The sequence below is a fragment of the Mixophyes fleayi genome, chromosome 1 (assembly GCF_038048845.1).
Source record: "Mixophyes fleayi isolate aMixFle1 chromosome 1, aMixFle1.hap1, whole genome shotgun sequence".
NCBI lineage: Eukaryota > Metazoa > Chordata > Amphibia > Anura > Limnodynastidae > Mixophyes > Mixophyes fleayi.
In genome coordinates, this window is record NC_134402.1 from 271,754,229 (window position 1) to 271,780,741 (window position 26,513).

At 39.2% G+C, this 26,513-nt stretch overlaps 1 protein-coding gene across 1 annotated transcript in view; it reads left to right on the forward strand.

Annotated features, from left to right (window-relative positions):
• The first annotated feature begins 408 nt into the window (after window positions 1-408).
• Window positions 409-26,513, forward strand: part of LOC142153756 (lysophosphatidic acid receptor 1-B) — a 124,882-nt gene continuing 98,777 nt past the window's right edge. Inside the window, exon 1 of the mRNA XM_075210895.1 lies at window positions 409-1,055. The gene's annotated coding sequence lies outside the window, so the exon portion shown is untranslated. The remainder of the gene's footprint in view (window positions 1,056-26,513) is intronic.

Genomic DNA, 26,513 nt, shown 5'->3' on the forward strand with positions numbered 1-26,513 from the left:
TAAACAATGTAAATTATTAATGTAACAAATGGCCAAAATAACAAAAACAATGATATATTAAATGAACAAAGCACTTCCCCTATCACCCTATCTACCTAATAGATATTTTGAGCACATTTCTTGCAACAAACATATAAGCAAGCTTGTGTATATTATTATTATTATTGTACAGTAACTAGATATAAAACACTTTGTAACATATATATTGGAAAATGTGGCTATGTATCTTTATGGAACAAAACGTAATTAACTGTTTCAGCAAGTTAAGGGGTAATATCTTTCACATCAGCACAACAGTTTAGCAATTACATTTCACCACGCTTAAAAAATATAGTGACAGTACAGCTAGCAGTTTGGGGCTTAGGAGGCTTGTTGTGTTGTGCTGTATAGTGGCACATGTATTTAAATAGCCCCTGGAGCAGTGATAACAAATGACAAGAGACTGTTCATTCATAATTTATAAGAGGTGGAGGCAGTGCCTGGGAGTACACACAGGAAAACTAACATGCAGTGGGAGTGACTTCGATGGCAGCACTCAGAGTGAGAAGAATTCAGCACTGCTTTTACACACCCCAGACATTACAGCACAGGCAGACTCTGTGCTACCATACCACACTCCTAGCCCCGGCTCTGTGGTTGGCAACACAATTCCTGGTGAACTTGGAGACATAACTTTTCTGATATAAAGAAGGAAAGACAAAGAAGACACAAGTGGACTCTCACCTTGCCTTACAACCGACTCCTGTCTCTAGTACCCCAGTAGATTTGGCATCAGATTTTTCCTAGTCAGTACTGACCCAGAACTTGGAGACTATTTGCATTCCTATTGACTCTTCTATTCCACTTCAGATCTACTGCATGCTCCACAATGATGCTGCAAGCAGTTTGTGGATCTGCTTCACTGTGACGGAATTAGGACTTACTAGAAAAAGGAGACAGTTTGTCTGGAAGAATTTGGAGAAAAGGGGAAAAGACCTTCTGAGGCTTTTATTTCTGGCTTGACTCCTAGGGTTGAATTTTTGCAACGTGGATCGCTAAGCAGAGAGTTAGAACAGGTAAAGCCATTAACATTTTTATTAGTCCACAAGTCAATGTTACATATGTCACATTAGCTATTATAAAACCTTCTGAGTTTGTTAACATTTCGCAGATGTTGAGCTGGGACTGCTTTGATGTTGACAAGCCCTTAATTATTTTATGACCTATTATATCTGAATTGTAGTTTTAACACTGAGCATAAAAATAATGATGACGGTCTCAAATCCCACTTTTATTGCACATATGACTATTAATGTTTGTGATTAAGACATTTGGTGAAATTATTATGACTCAAACTCACTTTACGCTGATGTGTAATGGACCCAGCTGGGGGTGTCGTTCTGCAAAGCTATAGATGATAACTTTCACTGACGTATATGGATGACTTAACCGTTATCAGGAGAAAAGTGGCTCAGTCAGTAGCTGAAACCTATAGCGCGAAACAATACTTATTAAAATATACTGTCATGATGTAGAAGTGATTTAATCACTTTCATTCTTTTTTATGGCTTCATTGCAAATAATAATTGCTCACTTTTTTTTATTGTAATCACTTGTACACCGCCTGAACCACCGCTTGAGATTACATTTGTGTCTGCTTATGTAGCTGGAACACACCTTAAAGATACATTACATGAATAACTGAAAGTTTCAGTGAGCATCCATCAAATGCTCACTTCTAGAAATATATTTGTACGGAATCATGCAGGCAATTAAGCCTTATGTTGTTTGTTCATAGTAGTATTAATACACGTTTACTTATGCTTTAATCGTTTTCAAACCAGACTTTATTCCTAATATGTGTTCTTACAACCTTTTGAAACCTAAACAATATATGCAACATCAATGGCGAGGTCACATTGTGCTGTGGTTGTTCTTGAACTCATCATCTAGAGCCAATGTCTTTTTAATTGAATGTGATGGTTGCTCTTCCCCACACGTTTTGAAGATGCCCCTGTTACAAATAATAAGGGATAGTTACTTACCAAGGATATTAGATTATTTAATCTGCATAAAAGCAAAAAAAAAAAAAAACAAATATGAAACTATGGACTGTAAGGGGTATTTAAGAATGGAGCTGAGAAACACTGCACTGTTACTGTTACAAAGCTTCTCATCCCTGGCTGTGATTTAGCGCTAATGAGTTCAGTCTGTTGGCTTTGATGTAGTGTGGTCTTTGAAGTCTGTGTGCTGCATCTTGAACAATCATATTTGCGTCCCTCCGCAGTTTGAATAGACCAGAGTGAGCCTCACGCATCACCACACGTTCATTGCCTTAACTTTGTAGTGGTTGTCTGTTTCCCACTACTGCTTAACCTCCTCCCTCCAGATGTGTAGGCAGCTCTGTCAAGAGTCCCGGCTTCAGACTACCAATGGTGCCACCTACTTGCCATTTAAAGTCCCTGCAACGTTCCATGCTATTTACATTGACAAACATCATGTTTGTTTTGTGCTTCTATAGTGAATACCCTACTGTGCCTGTGTTCGATATGGTCCAATACTAGATCAAAGCCTATTGCTTTGATGTAGCATTATTTTTTAAAAAAGCACCAGACATGCCTACAAATAAAAGTCACTTGTAGCTGAAAGTTGCAAATACATTAATCGATTTTAACTAATAGGATGACCAATCTACAAAGTTTGATATCTAATATAATTGCGGTATTATTGAGAAGTGTTTATAGATTTTATAGCACCAATTGGGATATATACAATAGCAGCTTTACATATTAAGAATAACTTAGTACCCATTTTTAGGAACAAATATCACAGAGGGCAGACAAATGCTACATTTCTACTGTTTGCACATTAACTATAGAATAAAGTTTCAAGTTTTGAAATATCAGCCCATTAAAAGTTCAGATAAAAATTAGATAACACATTTAACCACAATGGTAACAGTTAAAAGTATTATACATGTGTTAAAAAATAAACATAGAGCTTATCCTAGAAAGTTGTAACAAAATTGATATAAAATACACATATAATGAAGAAAACTATACTAAATATGTACAGTACTCTTGGTAAGGATTTATTAGGAAGTCACATCTTTACCTTTCAGCCAGATGTTCCCAACACAACTGTTGCATAATCTTAAAAATGTGCATGTGTAAAAGTTTATAAAACTAGCTTCTATATAAGAAACAGCACTGATCTCCAACGTCCTTCCTCAAGTACTAGCTTTATTTTTGGTCCAGTTTTGTGAGTTTTCTTGCATTATGTGTGTACAAATGCCATAGCACTGTTTTTGTGCTCCTGAGGTTATAAAGAAACTGGACATAATTGTCTGGGCACACCAAATAATTCATTAAGCATGCATATTGTTACTTTGTAGACTGTGGGGGGATTTCTGAAAATACAGTAGCTATGAATTAATTCATTTCAAATGAGCATGTTTAAAAAGTAGGGTGTAATTTGCTGATGTCATTCAGGTACATGTATTCATGCTGCAATATTGACTGCAATCTTTTTAAACGACATACAGGATATAAATCATTAAAAAAATTAATGCTGCATTTCTGGTTAAATGATGACATATTTTCAAGCAGCTATATCCATTAGTGGAGCCCCCGGAACTGCATGCTGAAACAGTTTTTCTCAGGGGGTCCTCCGTTTCTGTAGCATGTATAGTCCATGGGGGTGTGGCCATGCAGACCAATAAGGAGCCACAAGCATGGAGCTTTATATTTGTCCTCAGCTTACTCCTATTTTGAGCGCCTATTTTAGAATGGTGAACAAGCAACTTCTGTTGGTGCTATACTACAGAAACATGCAGGGCAGCTGTCAATTCACAAATAAAAACAGATAATAATGAATTGCAAAAGTATTTAACCAGTGCTAAGAAATAATCCCTAGAGCAATCAATTGTCTTCAGAGGTCACATAATTTTGTGATTGAAGTCCATCTGTGTACAATTAAAGGTTTCAATTGATTTAACAATAAATAGATCTGTCTGTGAGAGGTCCCAGAGTTCGTTTGTGTATTTCCTAGCAAAGCAGAATGAGAAAGGTTATTCAAAAGCAGCAATCAGGGGAAGGCTATAAGAATATTTCAATTACTTTTAAAATCCCCTGGAGCAATGTCAAGTCCTTCTTAAAAAAATGGAGCAAATATGGCCCATGTGTGAATTTGTCTAGAAAATCCCCCAAAACTGAGCATCTGCACAACAATGGCATTTAAATGTCAGGCTACCATGAGCTGTATGACAACTCTAACAGTGTTAGAGCCTCTAATTAGAGGGTGGTGGCTTGACAAAAAGAAAAAGATCGATGATGACAATGCACATAAAGATTTTGCCAGAAAGCAAGCATAAAAATTACAGAGTTTTTATATGTTCTGATGAGGCCAAGATAGAATTTTTTGGCCTAAGCGGTATAGGGTATGTTTAACGCATCTTTCTAAAGGCACTATACTGATGATAATATTGCTATGGGGATGTTTTTATGCCCCAGGGACTGGAAAACTTATTAAAATATTGTCTTAACTGCAAAAAAATAATGTCCTGAAGAGGCCCCGTCAAAACCTAGAACTCAAATCTAATTGATGTTCTATTTTATTGAGGCTTTCTATAGAGGTGCTTGAATAGACAATGGCCACTGTTAAATTAACTTTAAAGAGCCTCTAAAGTTCAAATGCGTTTTGAGACATTGCTAAAGATATATGTAAATGTTACCTTACAGAAACAGAACTTTTGAAACTATATATTATGTCGAAAAACGATGCCTTTGTTTTATTAGCCATAGTAGGCATTTACTGACCCCTTGCTGTGTCCTTGAAAAGTTTTGTTGAAAAGTTTTATTGATGGAAAGTCTCATGTGCACATGAAATTTTTTCTGCCGTGGTCATAGCCCTATCTCAAATATATTTATTCTTAAGTGGTATATTCCATATTTTTGTAAGGAGACTGAACATAAATGTAAATAATAAAATACACCAAGGTACAATATTGAGATATGTAAGATGACTTTCTTCACAAAGGAAAATGATGCATACTGAATAGGAATTGTTTATACAGAGCACAGTAAATTACCCTGGAATTGTATTGTTGTGTCTAGATGGTCCACACAGCGCATTTCATTTTCCTTACACACTCGGGAGCAACCTTTGCACACTGAATATGCGCTTTGATGTGTGGTGAAGCAGAAAAATATTTATGAGGTGTATATAATCTCTTTCCCCATGTACATGATGTTGAGCAAAGTCTTGCCCCCCAGGCTAAATAGCTAGACAGCCCCATCAGCACTCTTAGGGAGCACTCAGGGACGCAGGATTTTTAAGAGGGGTTTCCCTCCCAAAAAAAACCCATACAATACAGCGCCGCCGCGGACACTTCTTTGACAGCGCCGCGGCTGCTGTATAGTACAGTGCCCCTGTACTTCGCAGAGGGGAGAAGTTTCTGGAGAACCAGAAACCCCCCCCTGCGTGTGCCCCTGCCTATTATTCTGGGACCACTGAGGTGACAAAATTGTCACTCCCAGTATCAATTTCTTGTTAATTATCCTGGAACCATCAAGGGAGTCAGAATGATCCCCAGTGCTTTTTGCTGCTGTGCTAGTAGAGTGTGAGAGGGGGGTAGAATGCTGTTTTTTCAGCCCCGTCTCAATTCCATAGAGGCAACAGCACTGAGCTGACCAGCCTGCGGCTTGTTTTCACTATAGCTCTGAACTGGCACAGAACTTAGTGGAGGGGAATGCACACTTTCAACCATTTTATCTCAATACAATAATCTTGTTCTGAAAAATTAAATCTCATTTCTTCATTGCTCCACAAAATAAGGCACATCGGGGAGTCTCTGAGTTTGGTTCCAACCAGGGTCCTGTCTATGTGGAGTTTGTATGCTTGTGTGGCTATACCTAGGGAAGCTGTGTTGAACAGGCTGGGTATGTGTCACATTATGACAGGTGGACCTCATCGTGTTTGTGTGGGTTTCCTCCGGGTGCTCCGGTTTCCTCCCACACTCCAAAAACATACTAGTAGGTTAATTGGCTGCTATCAAAATTAACCCTAATCTGTGTGTGTGTGTGTGTGTGTGTGTGTGTGTGTGTGTGTGTGTGTGTATGTGTGTGTGTATGTTAGGGAATTTAGACTTTAAGCTCCAGTGGGGCAGGGACTGATGTGAATGAGATCTCTGTACAGCGCTGCGGAATCAGTGGCGCTATATAAATAGATGATGATGATGATGCTGTGGGGTTCCCTGTTATAGTGTGACCAACACAGCCTATCATAGTCTGGGATGGGTATCATAAGCACACGTCTTTGCTCCAGGGGAAGAGCACCCCTCAACAGATTTGCCTCCTGACAAGAATCTGTGTCGGTGCCCACACCAATTATATGATCACGCTCACCCATCCACACAGCGATACGTATTATTGGTGCACAAAAGTTTATTTTACAGTAAAAATACAGGACTTGTATAGATCTCTATATAATCTAAAAACACACATGCTTACAAAACAAGATTGTTAACCCATTTCAGCCAATATAGCTATACGTTGTAAGGTCTTTAACACACATAGATCTACACTGCACAGTGTTAAGAAGTTTCAAGTGCTTTACCACTAACTTGTGCTTTTCCTATACTAAAAGTACAGTCCTCAATAAAGCTGCCAGTGTAGGATTATAAACATATTTATAAACTCTTCTAATTATTCCGTAATCTACAAAGTATATACACATGTTTGTAATCTCTAGCATCAAAGCATGACCTGTTTCTCTTGCACTTTCACCTCTTTTCCTCATCTCCCACATTTCATTACTCATACAATGACATCCTGTACTTGCTCTTTATATGTCCATGCTAGGTTTAAGGTCAAGTAGTCACCAGCTTCTTATAGCCTAAAGCATTTTATAGCTTTTAGTATGGCTTCTTCACATTCAAGAGTAACCTAATAGTACTTTAATATAGACAATAGGCAATACCCAAATTTGCAGTTTTACTTGTAATTAATTTTATCTTTATGGTTTATTGGCATTAAACAGTGCTTATTGATTGTCACTGGGATAACTAAAGTGTTCAGGGCTCTATTTTACCATTGTAAAATATGAAATGACAGCCCTCCCATGTACTCAACCCTTAGCTGATCTCTATAACAGGGCAGTGTATTGTATCACAAAGCAGTAAACAGAGGCATAAGACTACATAAGGCATCTATGGTATCAGGATTGTATGGTCTGGGTGTCATGAAGTATGTGGGATTGTCATGACCTCAGCTGTGGTGGCTATACATCTGTTGTTTGTCAGTGAATACAAAAAGCAGCTACTTTAAACATAATAACCTAGCGGTATGCCAATTTAATTGATTAAAATATGGCAGCTTACATTGTACTACTGGCGATCCCTTCATGTCCTGCCAGGGATTTGCACAACAATGGGAGAGCCACAGATGGCGTATCCCACCTCTGTGCCAGGAGCCTTAGTATAATATGTCCTTCACAAAAACACTTAAAAAGTTAATTTTTTTACACTAAAGTACTGTATCAATTTTTAAGAAATGGCGAGTAAGGATTCCATTGCAAAATAGGTTGTAATGGACACGGGTAAATTTGTAAGATACACTCCATTGGACAAGTCCACACAGGAATATTAGGATTCTGCAATTTCTTGATGCCCATTCAGTGTAACATTAAAAAGGGTAATGCTGATATCATCATCATCATCTATTTATATAGCACCATTAAGTCCGCAGCGCTGTACAGAGAACTCACTCACATCAGTCCCTGCCCCATTGGGGCTTACAGTCTAAATTCCCTAACACACACACACATACACACAGACAAGGGTCAATTTGATAGCAGCCAATTAACCTACCAGTATGTTTTTGGAGTGTGGGAGGAAACCGGAGCATCCAGAGGAAACCCACGCAAACACGGGGAGAACATACAAACTCCTCACTGATAAGGCCGGCCCTGGTCGGGAATTGAACTCACGACCCCAGTGCTGTAAGGCAGAAGTGCTAACTACTACGCCACCATGCTGCCCCAACATGAGTCCTTATACCAGTTACAAAATGCTATGCTCACAAGCTTCCCACTTTATTTACTATTACAGCTAACTGGGCTAAATTAACTAACAGATGTTTTAAAAGCATCCTTCTCAAAAATTAATGAATTCAGCCCAAGTAACTAACTTATGCATAGTCAATAGTGTAGTAAAGTGTATCCCAGCATGCTAGCAACCTGAAGTAAAATATAAATAAAATGTCTTTCTAAACTCAGTGTGAGTATCCGGCAAATACTAAACATGAACCGTGGAGGTCAGTGTGTAGATGTAGGCTTCCTTTTCTAGGTCTAACTAGAGATTTGAAATAAAGAACAGTTTTCTACTGAAACCAGGTATCACATTTCCAATTGCTCACAGATCATATCCAGACTTCCTCTCAGTACTTTCTAGCCAGAGCCTGCCCTAGGATATTTTAACCACTTGAGTTTGAAAGTTACAATCACACAGTTCATTTCTTGCCTTAGCTTATAACTATTTTTCTTTATCAAATGGTAAATCGCCCCTTTATTTTAGTCTTGACTGTCATATTTTAAAATGATTCTGAAACAACTTGATATTAATGTTAAAGTTAATCAGCAAAACTGGAGAAAGGGTGACAAATTAATAATCACTTTGTATCAAATAGTAACAACCCATGTGCCAGAAGTGAAAGTCACTCCGGCATCCCTAGCAGACCGAGCAGTACTGCAAAGTTTATTTAAAGATTTTATCTAAAAATGTAAAATATTTCCATAAAAATATTTGATTATTATGCAGCGTTTAAGAAAGTCCTCACACTAACACAAGAGATTATTAAATTACAGTATATAGTTTATGCTTAATAGAAATATTCTTAAAATGTAATGTCCATGTCCTGGTAGTAGATGTGTTTTTGTCTTGATACATCACTAGAAAAGGAAGCATGACAAACATCATGGGATGGTATGCATCGGGTTGGTACTGGGGTGTGGGGAAACATATGTCTTTGGAATGTATCTAACTAAGGAATGATGTCCAGAAAAAAATGTAAATATGCAGCTGTCAGAATAGCAGTTGTGGACAGCAGGAAAAGATGCAGAAGGCATCTAGTTCTATTTGCTGAACCTCCTGGTTTACAGACTACTGCAGGGTAGGATTGATATATAGTGTGAAAGTGATATTTCTGTTTGATTTGTATATCTATCTATCTATCTATCTGTCTGTCTGTCTGTCTGTCTGTCTGTCTGTCTGTTCGTCCGTCCGTCTATCTATCAATATGAGACTGTGTGTTAGAAACCTTACAATGTATAGCAAAATTGCCTGAAATACCTAATGCATAACTAAAGCATACTTACCAACTTGACAAAGTTGGTTTCCGGGAGAGGTGGGCGTGATGGGGGCAGGGTCCCAAAATGAGCATCATTTTGGACGCTGCCGCAATTCACCGGGAATCGCGGCGTTTGGGAGCTAATTCTGCCCACTTCACTAGGAAGTGCCCAGTGGGCAGATCCGGGATATTGCCACACTTGCCCGGGAGTCGGGGAGACTCTCGCAGAATCCTGGAGTCTCCCGGACATTCTGGGAGAGTTGGCAAGTATGAACTAAAGCAGGATGGAGCATTTGAAAATGAACCAGATTATCTGTTGTGTAGCATTGCACTAGCCCATCCAGCACCTTTTACCATAAAGCTACATGTCCATCAGTATAACCCATTATTTACATTTTTCTTAATGTATTCTTTAATGAAGCATCATCTTGGTATTTAAAAACTGAGGCCACAAAATAAGATATTATGTACGTTTTAACTATTAAAACCAAAATAAACAACATGTAATTTCTACTTAACATTTTTAATCATTGTAAAATTGTAGAAGTCATCTGCATTTTTTAGTGCTGTGCTTGCAGTCACTAACTGCCCAGAGGCAGGAAGCAGCACTATACCTGTAATCACCAACAGAGGAATTAAGTAGCAGAGTCCCTGTAATCGCCAACTGCTAGAGCGAGGAGCTAGCACTGTGGGGCCTATTTATCAATGGGAGAAAAGCCTTAATTCCAGCGAAAAAGCATGTCTTTTTCCAGAAACTGGGCTTTAGGACCAGAGGAGACAAAGGATTTTGGCAAACAGAGGAAAGGAGAAAGATGCGCGATATCACGCATAGTAATGATTAATATTGTGCTTGTACACTTCATTTTACTTTGACTTCTCTTCCATGCATAGGCCAATATGGAGGAAAGCAAGGAAATGCGTCACTATATGTTGTATCATTTTCTTTTGTTTATGTACATGATTTTTTTTATTTCATATAGTTATATTCATTTATATTTTTTATATGTAATTACAGTATTATTTTGTTTATTAGGACCTTTGCTTGGAATATTTTTTAAACTGAGTTTAAGCTAATTTCCACATGAAACATGGGCCAATTTTTAATCATCCATATATATGGTGCTCAAGCACTGATATATTCTCTGGTAGTTATAAGTGTTTTATTAGGGAATTGTAAGATATACCTATTATCCAGCTACTGATTCCATTTACATATAATTAGTAATTAGAAAACATAATGGATTGGATGAGAATGTGATATTGATTTATTAGCTCCAAAGGGGATTTGTTTGGTTTTTGTCTTCCTAATTAGAATAATGATTTCATGACTTAGTTTCAAAAGACAATATGCTTTGTTATTAATTATTTATAACGTTCTGTGCTTATTCCTCTTTTAACTGGTACTGCAAACAGTCACACAGAGAAACAAAACTACCTGTACAAATTGGCATTAGAGGCATAGAGGACACTGGCTTGTATGTATGTAAGAGAATAGGTAGACACTTTTTTATTAACCTTTAGTTATATAGCACCTACATATTATACAGTGCTCTACAAAGTATACAGAACTAGTCCTTGTACAACATACTTGGCTTAATTTCATTAGAAACCAATTAAACTAACAGTGTGCTTTGAGGGGTGGGAGGAAAACCACACAGACACGGGAAGAACATACAAACTGCTGTAAGGCAGAAATGTTAACTAACTACTGTGCCACTGTGCCACCCCTACACATGCTATATTATGACCACATACGGAGGGGAGTTATACAATTGTTTTCATCAGTGGCGTAAGATAGATGGAGAAATGTGATGCAGAAGGATTCAAGGGTAGAGAGTAGGTGTGATAGAACTATTTTGATGTTAGTATACAGATACACCTAAAATACAGCTATTCATTATTTTCTCCCAATTCATATAAAAGCAGTGTGTGAAAATAGCAAATGCAACCAATCCAGCCAGACTGTACCCACAATATAACAGACAATACTTCAAATCTCGTAGATCAGATTCTCATGTTGAAATTGGGACTGTGCTGTGGCTTTTGGATGGAGCGCTATCAGATAGCTGAGAGAGCTTATGAAGTGCCACACATGAGTTTGTAAAATATACCACAATGTCACATTCAACAGAAAGTTAACATGTTGGCAAATTATATTGAACTACCCTTGAAATGCTCAGTAAAACGCATATTATAACAAAATAGGTTAATAACAATGTATCCATACCCACATTGACACTGACAGATACAGAAGTGTACATACCGTTAGCTGCCACATAGCTGGTGCTGTAAAAGTGTGGAAACATTATCCTTATTAGCAGGATATAAATGTTCTAATTTTACAGTGGATTGCAGGGAATGAATGGACCATGAAAATTGAAAGAGGGTGAAAATCCTTTTAGGAATTCTAAACACTGTCATGGTTAATTATACAAATTTAGAGCTAGTAAGTACAGTACAATGTTATTAATAGCATTCTCTCGATAGCAGCAAAGTTGCACATTTAGTAATAGTTGCAGGTCACATATTTCAATTGAACAAGACAGAAAGCAGCCATATTTAAAATATGGATTTTACTAAATGACGCCTTGCCGTTTCCAGCATAGGCTTTGATCAAGCAGCAGAGTATGTTGCCCTGTAATGAATGAAAGTACTGAAGCTCTGGTGCAGTCATAACCCTACTCCTGAGTGGCAGGAAGCATACTTCTGTTAGCATGCCAGCACGACAGTAACCTCACAGTCCGCAGCAGAAACTACTGTGCTTTACAAATGAATCATCCTGAGCCATGAAGAATCAATATTTGACAAGCTCATTTAAACACTTTTTTTGCCTTTTGTGTTTTGTAAATCTAAAAAAAATGTTTCTAATTATTTAAACAAATTGGATGCCAAAAGTGTAAGGCAATGATTAATAGGCAGGGCGTTAGTTGACAATATTATGATATCTCTCTGCCTTAGAGTTTAAATTAAAAAAAATTAAGCACAAACCAGAAATGCATATCCTGTCAGCTTAAGTTTTGTGAAGAGTATAACAATTGGTAGATATAATATTGGGAACATTTGCTTAACAAAATGTCTTCATTTCAAAATTGGCACAAAATGAAAATAGGAAGTTGCAGCCTTTGCGGAAAAGCCTACAAAATATTATTTCTTCATTTTTGCCATTATAATAAGTAAATGAGTATATAACTACAACTTTTACTCAATTAGGCCAGTCTGAATTTCCTCCTACATAAGGGTAATGTTGTTATACTCTACCAAATATGATTTGTAATCTATGTAAGCATACTGTAGATGAACTGCATTTGAGGGAGCATAGTGTAAGTCAACATTTTTATAAACATAGTTTAATTGTATTCCTTTTCCTACAATACTCAACTAATATGCAATATTGTATGTTAATATCCAACTAATAGCAATGCCCTTGGTTGCTAGTGCGATAGTCATTGTTTCACCTACAGTGAAATCCAGCAGCCAATCAGAGCTCACTGTAGTAGAAGCAATCATAATGTTGGGCAACAATCACAGCACAAGTTGCCTTTTTTTAGCTACTTTGCTGAATCTAATTCTCAAAATCTGTCCATATTCTTTAGGTATAGACACTTGCATAGTGTCATTTCTCTTACAATATGTGATTAATGCTGTTCTTAGTATCCTCTTCTTACACTGATGATGTGCACGTTCCACAACTCCCAACATTTCATTTTGAGATTGGGCCCTATGAACACAACAATGATTTTACTTGGTATTACAAGCTCAGTAACTAAGGTATGGAGGATTGTGCAGATAGAAAGAAGGGATTTGATCCTCAAAATACAACACTGTTTTGGAAAAACATTATCTCAGCTAACAGGAGGCCAGATAGGTAATTGAATAATGGAGCTCACAAATATTTGGGCAATGCAGTATTACAGTAAGAATGAATCATTAAGGCGGGCCAGGACAAACATACTTATCATCCACCGAGCAGCTGTGCCTGAAGAACACACAGTTCAGTAGTGCCAGGCTGAAGAACAATAGGGGTCCAGTTATCTGAAATTAACCTTAATTATTATGTCAGTGACAGAGTTAAGTTCTAGCCTGTGATGGTTTTTAATGGAACATATAATTTAAAATATTTTATGGAGTATATCAGAGGTGTTTTTCATGGGGTTATGCAGGGATGACAACCAAGTACCAGTTTTTTTTTTATGATACTGCTGACTGTGGCATTCAGTTTATATGCCCAGTTTTTACATTTGAGACTTCTAACTGCAAGCAGCAGGAGGACTTAAATGTAGTATTTTTAGAATTATATGGATTCCTGCACTGCAGAGAGATGCAGACCTAAACGGAGATGCAGGTACGCCTGTTAATCCCATATAATTTACAGGTGTCTGAGGACTAGTGCAAATGTAGCGCCCCCTGCGGGGAAACAGGACAGACGCAATCCTAAAAGAACTTACCTTGTAAACGATGGTCACCTCCAATCCGCCTCCGATATCCCAGCTGCGATTTGATCCCAGCAGATCCGCAGCCGCAACCCTTGTCACCTGCAACCACGTCCCTCTAAGAAAGAGACAAAGATTACGGCCGTGCCTACCAGGTAAGGGCTGTCCGAGAATACGGCAAAGAACGAGGACACGGTCAGTCCAAGCTCACTTTCCGCCTCCTCACTTTGCTCTTGCCAAGGCACGGGGGACTACAGGCACTTGAGACCAGGACTAGTCCCGCCTCAAGTACCTCGCACACCTGCCGGTGAGGGCCTAACCGAAAGGGGGAATCGAGCGTGATACTCACCGGGACACTCCCACTTCTGAGACGATTCTCCTGCACCTCCCCGACTCCTGCGGATGACAAGGAACACACAGCCTCCCTCTGCACTCTCAGTGAGACTAAGATGGCACCCACAAAACTAAACTGACTACAACAGCGACCCGACCCTAACAACGCTCTAATGGTCGGCAACGCAACTACGTCAAACATCTATGACTACCTAGGTGTGGTGCACTAACGGAACTGCTCACTAACCACTACGTGGAACACCAGCTGGTGTTCACGGACTAAACCGGAGGGCGGTTCCTAACCCCCTCACCCAGGTCATACCAAGAAGCTGCCTTCTTGCTATGGGGTCACCCACGGATCCTAAGGACCGGCTGCACGAGGCCCGACTGAGGCTCACTGGAACAGCCCACTAACCTGCATACAGGTGCTCTCAGCACTTACAAGGGCTCCCCGCCAGCGATCTCCGCTGCTTCTGTTCTTGACTCGCCGCTCTGGACGTCCCACGACATCCTTCTCTCTCTGCCGCCGACTCTCTTCTGCCAAAATGGCGCCACCCGGCGACTTATATAGTCGCCGGCGTGATGTCATCAGCCGGCGCGAGCGCTGATTGGCTCGCGTCGGCGCCAATCTTTTAAATGGCCGGGCGCGAGCCGCGATTGGCTCGCGCATCCGGCCGCTGATTGGCCAGCGGGGAAATATGAGCCCTGATTGGCTCATCCTTCCTCCGCGGACGGGACCTGCAGGAAAGAAGACATACTTACCGCCGCTGGAGCGCTGGACAGGTAAGTCACTTCTTTCTTCCTTCTTCACCCTCTTGCTGGGCACAGGAGCTGGGGACATCTTCTGTCCCTCCAGGGACACGGCGATCGCGGGCATCTTCGCCCACTTCTCAGGCACCGGGGGCATCTCCACACAAATACCCGCAAATGATTATTGTTGCCACTTCTAATTGCAAATTCACCTCTAAAACTGATAGGTGCTTCCTTAATTAATCATGCATATATTATAGGATTTTGTGGGCGTATTTTTTAAATATTGTTTTGCTGCTTTCATTCATATACAAGATGTTATGTATGTTGTGTAATATAACTTATATAAAATTTTATTATATCAAGCCTAGTAGGGAATGTGTTTTCGCGTTCACAATAAATGTTAACAAGCTTTTCTTGTGCTTATGACTTTACTGTGTGTATGTGGCGGCGGGGATGCCTGACGGAAATATGGGACATATCCTACAGGTGCAGAGCTGGACGAATTTTGCAATTTATTATAGATTGCTTTTTGAGCATAAATTATGCTCAAGATGCATCCAGCTCAGCATCAGGACAATAATCACAAGACATCTATGATTTCCTCTAATTATTTTTCATCAATAAAAAATAGAAGCTATAAGGATTCTCTGAGACATAAGGCCCAGTAAGACGTAATGTCCATTGCTAGATTTCCTGGTATATGTTATATCTTCTTCAAGTTTAGGCATCAGTAATTCTGCATCAAGTAGAAATAAACACAGTATTTGACACTGATTTATATAAATGGTTGTGTATGAGATAAATAATATATCTGAAATAACTCCTATATACTTAACTAAATATGTACATCATATTCTCCACCCCTCTGCAGTAGGTTAAAAAGCTAAAGCTAGGTACACACTAAACTGTTTTCGTCCAATAATCGGCTCAACCAGCTGACATACGACCGCTCGTTCAAAAGTCAGGTCAGTGTGTGCAGTGACACAATGGTCGGAAGTCTTCCCAAATGGACGATTGTCACCTCATTTGGTAGGTCGTACCGTTTAATATTTTCGTTCCAATCTCGTTTCCGCTGTGTAGTGTGTATAAACTTCCGACCGATCCACGACAATCCTCCGATACTTCCTTGACCTGGGGGTCGTGTGTATGTTAATTTTTTGATGTCTGTCCCAGTCCCACGTGGTGCGGAATCCGCACATCACAGGCTTGTGTTTTGTATCGATGTATATTGCACCTGTCTGGCTGCAGACCATTACACTTGTATAAAGCACGTGGGTTATTACCCTTTGCGTCTATGTCGGCAATGTATTCATATTTACTCTTTATACACTTATACCTTTATAACCTATTAAAGTTATATTAACCTTTATTAACTTATAATTGTGAAGTACCCAGAATAAACCACATAGTGTTCAAGCAACATTTTATTGCAGGAAAAAGGTACAAAAATTTTAACACACACAGCTGTCTGAAAGATCCGCATGAGAAGTGAGCGCGCCCAAACCAATCAGAGCGCAGAGTACTGCAGAGTATTATTTTTAGTATTTAGTATTTTCAAAGGTGCTACTGGTTTGTGGCAGAACAGGTCTTGAAGTCGCTTGGGTTTCTATTCCCTTTGATTTCTTTATCTACGATACAAGGAAATAAAAAAATGTTTACCATTTAACTTCTAAATCTGTAATTTATATTCAACGACATTAATACTCTCATTTTCTCACCTTTCACACTGCTCGAGATCAGTTTATATTTTGGTCCCTGTGGCGAAATTGCAATAATAAGCGGGCTTAACCTCCATACATTCTGGAAAACAGGCGCCATTTTGAATATTATAGCGGTACAGGTATGTGCCCAAAGCATTTAGTTGTCTACACATGATCACTGAAATACCTTCGTGAAGAACTTCTTTAGTATATTTTTCTTTTTCAATTTTTTCTTGTTTGCTAACAGGTGTAACATTAGTGGTATCAGTGGTATTTAAACAGGCCTTCTCACCATTATTTTTTCCTTTTGACATAAAAATTTAGGTTACAAATTAGTTTACATTGCTTTATGTGACACTAGAATGAAATAAAGTCCTTCTAACCGGTAGACTACATGTGCTACTGACCTTTTTTAATGTCGTTGTCGTCCTGGTCCAGTACTTTTACCATCATCTCCACCTCTCTCGGGCTCATTGGATTTGTCCTTTGCTCTTCATGAGTATCTCCATCCCCCACCTTAACTTTTCCAACATTTTTTGGCCCTTCCAGCACCATCTCTGTCTCCATATCTGCAACCCCCACTGACACCTTCTTCTCACCCGCCACCCCCACTGACATCTTCTCCTCACCCGCAACCCCCACTGAAACTTTCTCACTCGCCATCTTCTGACGCTCCTCTGCGCCAAACAGGCTTCTCTGTCATTTTATACACTCAGACATGGGCGTTCGTTTCTGCTGTGGACCAATCAGCAATGATGCATGCCAAGAATGGAGCATTCCATTACATACAAAGGGATTTTATTATTATGGAATATTCATTGCATTGCACTTTAGCAGTTAAAAGTTTTTCTAAATTTAATGTGTATTACTAAACTTCTATTTTATAGAAATGAATGAAGAGACAGTGTTGCCTTCTCTTTTTATGCAGCTTTGGGTATTAACTATAGCGAAAGCTCTGCCTCTTTATCAGGGCCTGATCAACCACTAGGCTGACCAGGCTGCAGCCTGGGGCGCTGAGTCCTTGGGGGCGCAGTGCGGCACACTAGCAAGCTGTTTTTTTTTATTTATTTATTTTTTATTCAAATGCCGGCGGTCGGCTTCTTTCTCCTCTGATGGGGCCACCCCTGTCCACAAGGGGGCGGTCCCGCATGTTCCTATACCCAATCACGCAGCTAACAGCATCTGATGCTGTTAGCTGCTGCTGTTAGTCAGTGTATTGCTTAGTGTGGTCACGTGAGATCTCACATCTCACGTGACCACACTAATCACAGAGAGCGCGCCCGCAGTGACAGTGCAGCTAACAGCGTCAGAGGCTGTTAGCTGCGTGTGAAGATGACAGAAGCGCCGGCTGGTGAGAGGAGGTACAGAAGACAGCAAGATAAGTGCAGCTTGTTAAATATTAGGGGGGGGGGGAGATACATCGGATGTGGAGGGGGGAGATGACTGGGGGGACTAATAAACTGGCTAATGTGGCTAACGAGGGGGGTCTTATAAATTGGATATGGGGGGGATTAATGAACTGGCTAGTATGGATTGGATAGGGGGGATTAATGGAGTGAAAATGGGGAGGTAATGAACTGGTTAGAGGGGGACTTATGAATTGGATGGGGGAATTAATGGAATGGCTAGGGGGGATTAATGAAGTGCAAATGGGGATTAATGAACTGGCTAGAGGGGGTGCTTATGAATTGGATAGGGGGGTGCTTATGAATTGGATGGAGCAGGTTAATGAAATGGCTAGGGGAGGGGATTAATGAAGTGAAAATGGGGAGGTAATGAACTGGCTAGAGGGGGGTTAATGAATTGGATAGGGGGGATTAATGAAATGGCAATAGGGAGGTAATGAACTGGCTACAAGGGGGGGTTAATGAATTGGATAGGGGGTCATACACTGTCTGTTGCGGGTCGATAGGGGGGATGAATTAGCTGGTGGCGGAGGTGATGAAATAGCTTGTGGGGGAAGGATCTCTGTATTGTGTGGCGGTGATGTGGCTGCTGACTGTGGTTTCAGCGGTCACTAGAATACTAAATACTAGATAGACATTGCTGGTAAATGTTACTATATGAGTGTAATTAAATTTCATATATTTTATTGTCTATGTCTGTACTAGGGGGTTGTTTTGTATCATTCAGGGTTTGTTAAAATTTGGCACTATAATACAATTTTTGCACATTTTAAATACAGGACTCCCAAGTTTTCAAAAGCCAGGCAACGGACAACGCTCCAAGAACAAGCAAAAGAGAACACCAGGTAGTCTACGCTGCAAGATCAGGTAAGAGAGGAAGTGCATATGGAAGTGTGTTTTATGTATTACTTAATGTTTTACAATTTTGTTTACATATATCTATATATACATATATATTTTTTTTTCATTTACCCACACATTGGTGGGGGGGGGGGGGGGGGCGGTAACCAGTGTAGTAGCCTAGGGCGGCTGTGACCCTTAATCAGGCCCTGCCCTTTATGCTAATGTATTTGGTATCTCGTTACATTTCCCTCAAATGTCGCTGCAGTGTGTACGAAATTAAAATCATTGCTCACGTCAACATGGCTGTAAAAAGTTGCTAACGGGACGTCCGCTCTTCCCTTTATCATCCTAAACAAGGCTAGTGTGTATGCAGTCCACGGACCGAGCGATCAGTACATCAATCGCATGTAAAATCGCTCGGCATAAAAGGTTGGTCAAAATTTCTGTAGTGTGTACACAGCTTAAGAGGGAAGTGTTTCAATAATTAGACAGGCAGATTGACTCACAAGTTGGTGGATTTATACACAGGGGCAGGGCAAAAGCTTTTGTCCTCATCATATTCCATTAGGACACTGTCTTGTGATGTGGGAGGAGCTTATCTTGCCTATAATGGGGTGTAGCGGTAAGACTTAACTTTTTAACAGGGCTCTAGTGAAATGTTAGGTTATCACCGAACAATATATTTTACCTACACGGTTTAAATCTCAAAATTTAATTTTTGAGTTAAAATTTAAGATCTTTTAAATTTTTATATTTACATTTATTAACACAAGCTGATGCTGCCTTAATGCTTAGCCATAAATTAAAATGATAGATTAATGTAGTGTTTTATTGACATCACTGAAATTATATTATAATTCATTTTGCTATTAAGAGACCCTTTGGTTTGTTCACTAAGATTGGCTTCCACTCGTTGCCACTTTAACTGAAAATACTGAAAAAGACTTTCCATTGATTCACAATTTAAACACTAAAGGCAACAGGAAATGTTTCTCAAGTCTGATGCTTCCTATTGTAAATTGGTAGGGTGTAGGTATCTCCAAGATAACATCTAAAGTATATATCCCAAGGGATGTGAACTAATGGCATGTTGATCCGGATACTCAAGAAAATAATAATTAATCATAGCTTGGATACTCAGTTGCAAGTTTTGGTCAAGTACTATCTGGAGGGAATGATGACTCTTAGCTGCAATACCACCTGCTCAGTAAATGTTAGTAATGCAGAGAATGCCAATACCACCACATGGATTTGCCAGACAGGACAGGAAAACCCACAGCCGCAGACAATTCAGCACTGAGCTGGATTCCCTAGGGGGACCGTGCACACAATAAAATGCCCCCCACCCCTTCCCAGGAAAAAAAACATCCTTGTGCCAATAGCACTATGGCTGTTCCTACACCCTGGGAAAGGTGAAGGGTGTGGGCTAATAAATTAAATTAAAGTGCAATTCAGTAATTTTTCCATGGTGTACTACTGAACCCAGTACGCCCTTATTAACTTAAACTCTGGGGGTATGCTGGTACCCATAGTTACCAGGCCTGGTGGAACATGCAGAGCTACAAGTGCCAGCATCCAGGGCCTATTGGGACCTCTAGTGTATCTTGATTTTATTATTTTTTAAAACACACAGATGAAAAAACATTTATTCTAAATAAATACACCCACACGCATCTTAACCAGTTTATTTCCTCACCTAGTTCCATGCTGGCACCTTGGCATCCAGTGGATCTCTGCCATCTTTCCAATAGGCTTACAAAAATAACAAACCCTCATGAAATGCTACTAGACATACTCAGTTAAGAGCCCAACTGCAAATGACTCATAACAGCATTGCCTTCATATTCATAAGCTGGGAAATGCCCACACCCTGGGGTATATTTACTAAACTGCGGGTTTGAAAAAGTGAAGTGAAGCTTATAGCAACCAGTCAGATTCCAGTTATTTATTTGGTACATTGTACAAAATGACAGCTAGAATCTGATTGGTTGCTATAGGCAACATCTCCACTTTTTCAAATTGACAGTTCAGTAAATACATACCCATCTGACTTCAAAGCAGTCACCAAAAATCAAAGACCTGCAATGTACAACCCATGCATCAGAGTTTTTTTCAATCTGCTGTGGCATATTCAAGGTCCTTTCTATTTATATTTTATTTATTTATCTGTTTATCTTAACCAACTAGATTGATTGTTTTTCTTACAAAGGGACTTTTTTATGGGCAACGGGTTCAATGAAATAAATAAATAAATAAAAAATAAATAAATAAATAAATAATAAAACTTCAAAATAGAATTATACGAATAGGCTAGTACATGGAAGCTATAATTTAACAATAATTACTATATTATTATAGAATACACAATGCACTGTACCTATTTTTACACCCTGGAATGTCTTATTATTAATTCCCGATGTTCTTTGCACAGACAAAAATGGTAATGGGAACAAATGCAAGTGACAGAACTGCTAACCTGTGATCTAATTAGCAACACTTTATCTGACTTTATCCAGTTGAATCCCTTATACATCAGTGAGTCATGTGTTGCAATTGTCCAATTTAGAAAATAACTCACTTCAAAACATATTAAGCCCAGTTATATCTTACTGTATCTCTCTTTATTCCAGAAAGCTGATTTCCAGATCTGAGATGTTCCATACATGCATGTTATGATATTTCTGTGTATGGCTAAATTTTGTACATTTTCACTATTTTACACCATTGCTCTCAATAAATCTTGTGTAGATCATGAAACAATATATTGTAGTTTATAGATTGGTAGAAGTCGATATTTTATTTTTTTTTGTCCAGGAACTGACCATATAATTTTGTTTCATAGTTTGTGGATTGAATGATTGTGTCAGTATTGCATCTGCGCACATGACTATGTACTGCATGGTGATACGGCTTAGTGAAGCGGTCTTTTAGCTTGAGACAAGCTTCTTTGAATCTGTGCATAAATGTCATTTTATTGTGTTTCGTTATGGTTGTGTGTTTTGTCATTTAGGCCAATTTTTATTAACAAGCGTGGAGAACACTATTTATCTATGACTGCTTATTAGGGCTGGCGCCGCACTCTACCAAGATAATATCGCCACAGCAGCTGAGTTATACTCAGATGCCCGACGATAATTTGGAGAAAGGGAAACCAAGAAGGGGAGGATATCACCCACAACACTGTGAGCTATTATGCCCATGGTACCACTCTGCAAAGGGTGACTAACCTGATACATTGTTGACCTACAGTGTATGTGTATATCCTGGATCTATTTACACCTCACCTTTGGAGAACCAATGGATATTTTATTGAATCTATTTTCCGTACTTGCCAAGTCTCCCAGAATGTCCGGGAGACTGCCGAATTCCAGGTAGGTCTTCCAGACTACAGAGCCAGCTGGCAATTCTCCCGCATCTGCCCACTTCCTAGTGAAGTGGGCAGATTTTTAACCACCATGATGCAATTCTCAAGGAATAGCATCATTTTGGTCCGCCCCCGTGGTTAAATGACACGTTTGCATCATTACGTCATGCGACCAGGGTCAAAATAGCACGATTTGACGAGTCCAGACCCCTCACGCCTTACCTTTCCCCTCCCTTCCCAGAGACTCTCGGAGGTCAATTATGCTATATCCCTATCAGAGGCGAACGCAGGATTTAGAAGGGGGGTTTCTGCCCCCCCAGGAAAAAAAAATAGAGCGAGAGAGAGCTGCTGCGCATGTGCAGCAGCTCCATTTCAGCGAGTCTGAATTCTACAGCAGCCACTGCGCTGTCAAGAAGTATTATACTACAATACAGCTCTGCCGCAGACGCTTCTTTGACAGCGCCGCGGCTGCTGTGGAGTACCGTTGGTTCCTGGAGGGGAGGGGTTTCTGGGGAACCAGAAACCCCCCCGCGTGCGCCACTGCCTATTAGTTATCTACAAAACGTAAATATTGGGAATCTACACTGCCTTCTTATTTGCTTCAAAATATAACTTTACTACCACTTTAGGACAATCCATTCTTACTTTCAAATAAATATAGGATGAAACCTAATCTCAGCCACCTCACAGGAAGTGGGGAAAACAGGTCTCCTCTCCTTTATTTAAATACTCTTTTCCCTCAAAAGAAATCTCATTTTTGCAAAACAAAACAATAACATTTGCACTGTACTTTTGCACTTTTGGAAATGAGTCCTATAGATTGAATATAGGCCGCACCAAAGGATAAGGGGAAATGGTAAGGATTATTGATACTGTGCCATCAGAATGACTATGAAAACATTTATCCAATCATGTAATAGGGAAGTCTCAAACTGCAGGTATAGTCTGCATCCCTCTAATAGGTCTCACAGCACCAATTTGCAGCATAAAAATGAAATTTTTTTTTTCTTGTTAAGCACAAGATTAAACAAGGATCTGAGAATTGGCCATATAATTGGTGGGGTACTATAGGTTATTTAAGCAATCCATTCTGATTGACAGCGTTTTGAATTAACTATATCAGTATATGATATTACACTACCACAAAATAAATATAAACATCTCAAAAGCACTGCCATTAAGCCACCTCCGCTTAGCTCTCCATATGCATGTATAAGAATTCTTCTCTTTATATGGAATGATGCCACATCTGAACTCACAGACCTTATGATCAAAAGCCTCAAAATATCAACACTGAATCTGTGAGTATCATTACTAGCCAAATTTAAACGTGTTTCCATTCTTCAAGGAGTTGATTCTGATGCTACATGTTGTAAAATAGATTGCATTAATCCACAGAATTCAGTAACACATATGATAAATATTGGTATGCAGGTAGATGTGCAAAAAGTTGATTCCCTTTCTAAACTGTTCTTTTTTCCTTACCTGTGCACCATTTAGCATAAATGTTATCCAATGTATTCACATGCTGCTAGTTAGATTCTAACACCAGCATTATCCCAGAAACCCAAAGAATGAACATTTGAACTTACTTTGTAGGCCACCCTTGAGTCTAAACATGCATATTATGGAAGCAACAATTTACTGATATAGATATAACCAGAGAAGTCACAAATCCAACCCCGAGACAGCTGTTTCAATTTTTTTACATTTCATCAGTTCTAGATATGGAACAAGGGTGATTAGGAGTTACAGGATTTGTTATGGTGACCAAATAGTAACAGCCACCCACGTAAAATAAGCTTTTTGGTAGGTTGCCTAATACATTTATCTTGTGCCATTATATCTCATGTAGAAACTGTAGAAGAAGCATAGTAATCAATTAGACAGTGTAATAGGCATTTCAACGGTCACATTTTGATATGTGAAATTATGGTAACAATTTAATATTAATTAGCTTTCATTATCTTTGTACATGATGGATGTACACTAGCAAAATCCAAATAGTTAACACAATGTAACTAGCCAAACTGTAATTCAGAATAGAAAAAGAGTCCTTATGAGTTGCTACGGCTGCATGCACACTGGTGCTTGAAATGCAGTGTTTAAAGCATGCTAAAATGCAAGTAAGAACACATATAGGTAGCACTACGTTCATGTATGCCAATATATATATATATATATATATATATATACATCATGATCGGAGTGGGCATGTATATGGTGGTATGCTGCTCCTTCTGTTCTAATTGTAGAACTATCAAATTCCATTAACTTGCATTTTCCATACCGCCACTGCTAAATTTCCATTTCCACCACTGTGTATGTACAGTATATGGCCACTTTATTAGGCACACCTTTCTAGTACTGGGTAGGACCCACCATTGCCCACAGAACAGCCGGAATTCTTTGTTGCATAGATTCAGCAAGGTGCTGGAAACATTCCTTAGAGATTCTGGGGCATGTTGGCATGATAGAATTACGCAGTTGCCGCAGATTTATAGGCTGCACATTCATTCGGATATTCATGCTGCGAATATCTGATTCCAACTAACTTGAGATGATGTATGCTTTGTGACACGGCAGGTTATCCTGCTGGTAGTAGCCATTAGATGATGGGTAGACTTTGACCATAAAGGGAGGCATATGGTCAGCAACAATTCTCAAGTAGGCTGTGGCATTTAATAATTTGCTATTAACGGGCCTAGTGTGTGCCAAGAAAATATTCTCTACACCATTAAACCATCACCAGCCAGCACTGCTGAAACAAGGCAGGATAGATCCATGGATTTGTGTTTTCTGACCCTACCATCGGCTTCTCCCAGCAGAAATCAAGATTCATCAGATCAGGTGACATTTTTCCACTCTTTAACTGTCCAGTTTTGATGGGCCTGTGGCCACTGGTGCATCAGTTTCCTGTCCTTGCTGACAGAAGTGTAAACCCGTGTGGTCTTCTGCTGCAGTAGCCCATTCCAGGTTCGGCATGCTGTGCACTCATATATGCTCTTATGTTCAAATAAGTATAGTCACATTTAGTACAATAACTTTTCTTATGCACTAAGCTCGCTGTAAAAATGCATGTTATATGCATAATTTTAACTGCAGTGGATATGCAGACTAAAGCTCTACATGCTTGTGTATAATAGCTGATCACAGGAGAAATGCTAATCATTGAGGTAGTTCAACATAGGGAAATTATCCTTAATTCATTTTCATGCAAAGCATAGCTATTATATGTGTTATTTCTGGGAATGAGGTAATAGTTAATATGTATTTTAGTATTGTGGTATGAAAACTACAATTGACCTCAGTGAAATTTTCCGTAGTGTTGTTCAGTCATCACTGTCACTTCCATTCCTCCAAGTATGTCATTTTTTCCAGATTTCATGGAGTCAATGAGTCCACCCATGTCTAAAGCAGTTTAGTTCATCTTAACTAAATTTTCCTGTTAATTGTTCCTAAATGCTAGTTTTTGTGCAGGCGATACGTAACTGCTGCAATGTTTTATGTCAGTAAATCAGCATCTGCCCATAAATAATAATAATAATGTCCATCATCCTCTTCTAGGCATTTACTAGGCTTTAGTATATGTCATGCTTAGAGCTCTTTCAGTTAATCATCTCCCTGGGACATCGCGTACTGCAAACAAGGTCATGAAAGAGCGTGTTTTTTCTCAATTCTACAAAGCATGACTATTCTACACTTGAGTGACTTCATGCTAGGAAAGTTTGCCGGATGTAGCATTAAAATTAATTAGAATGCTAACTGAAATCTCTAACTTTGACAAGTACTCCTCATATAATTGAACATTCCATAAAGTTTTAGATTTTTTTATTGTTTGAAAAATAAGTCTGCTTTAGACTTCCTTTCTATAACAATCATGGTCAACTCAGCCGGGAGTGCTTTCTATGTACTGTATCAAACACTTCCTGAAAAGTAGAATATTTGAACAGAACATTAATATTTTCCGGAGTACCTTTGTTTGGGGTCCATTGTCCATCTTGTCTATACTTTAATTCCTGTACTTTAATTATGTGAATTTTCTTTTTGTATAATCACATTAGCCCTTGAAATTCCACCCTTTATGGTCTCTAAGCGGCACTTGTTATATACAGTACATTAAAGCACCTGTATAGCTAACTGGTAAAAATTGCAATGGTTTGATTTTCACACAGTGATCGACCAGGAAACATTTGGTGGCATGGAGCGAGGCTCACAACATATCAGATACTGATCTTTACGGCATTGTATGCTCCTTTACCTAAAGATCTCTCCTAACTGATCACAGTAAAGAACAAACCATCTTTTGTTATGCCATATAGGTGTGCAGCCCCTTTAAATATTTCAGACGGCATGGGCTT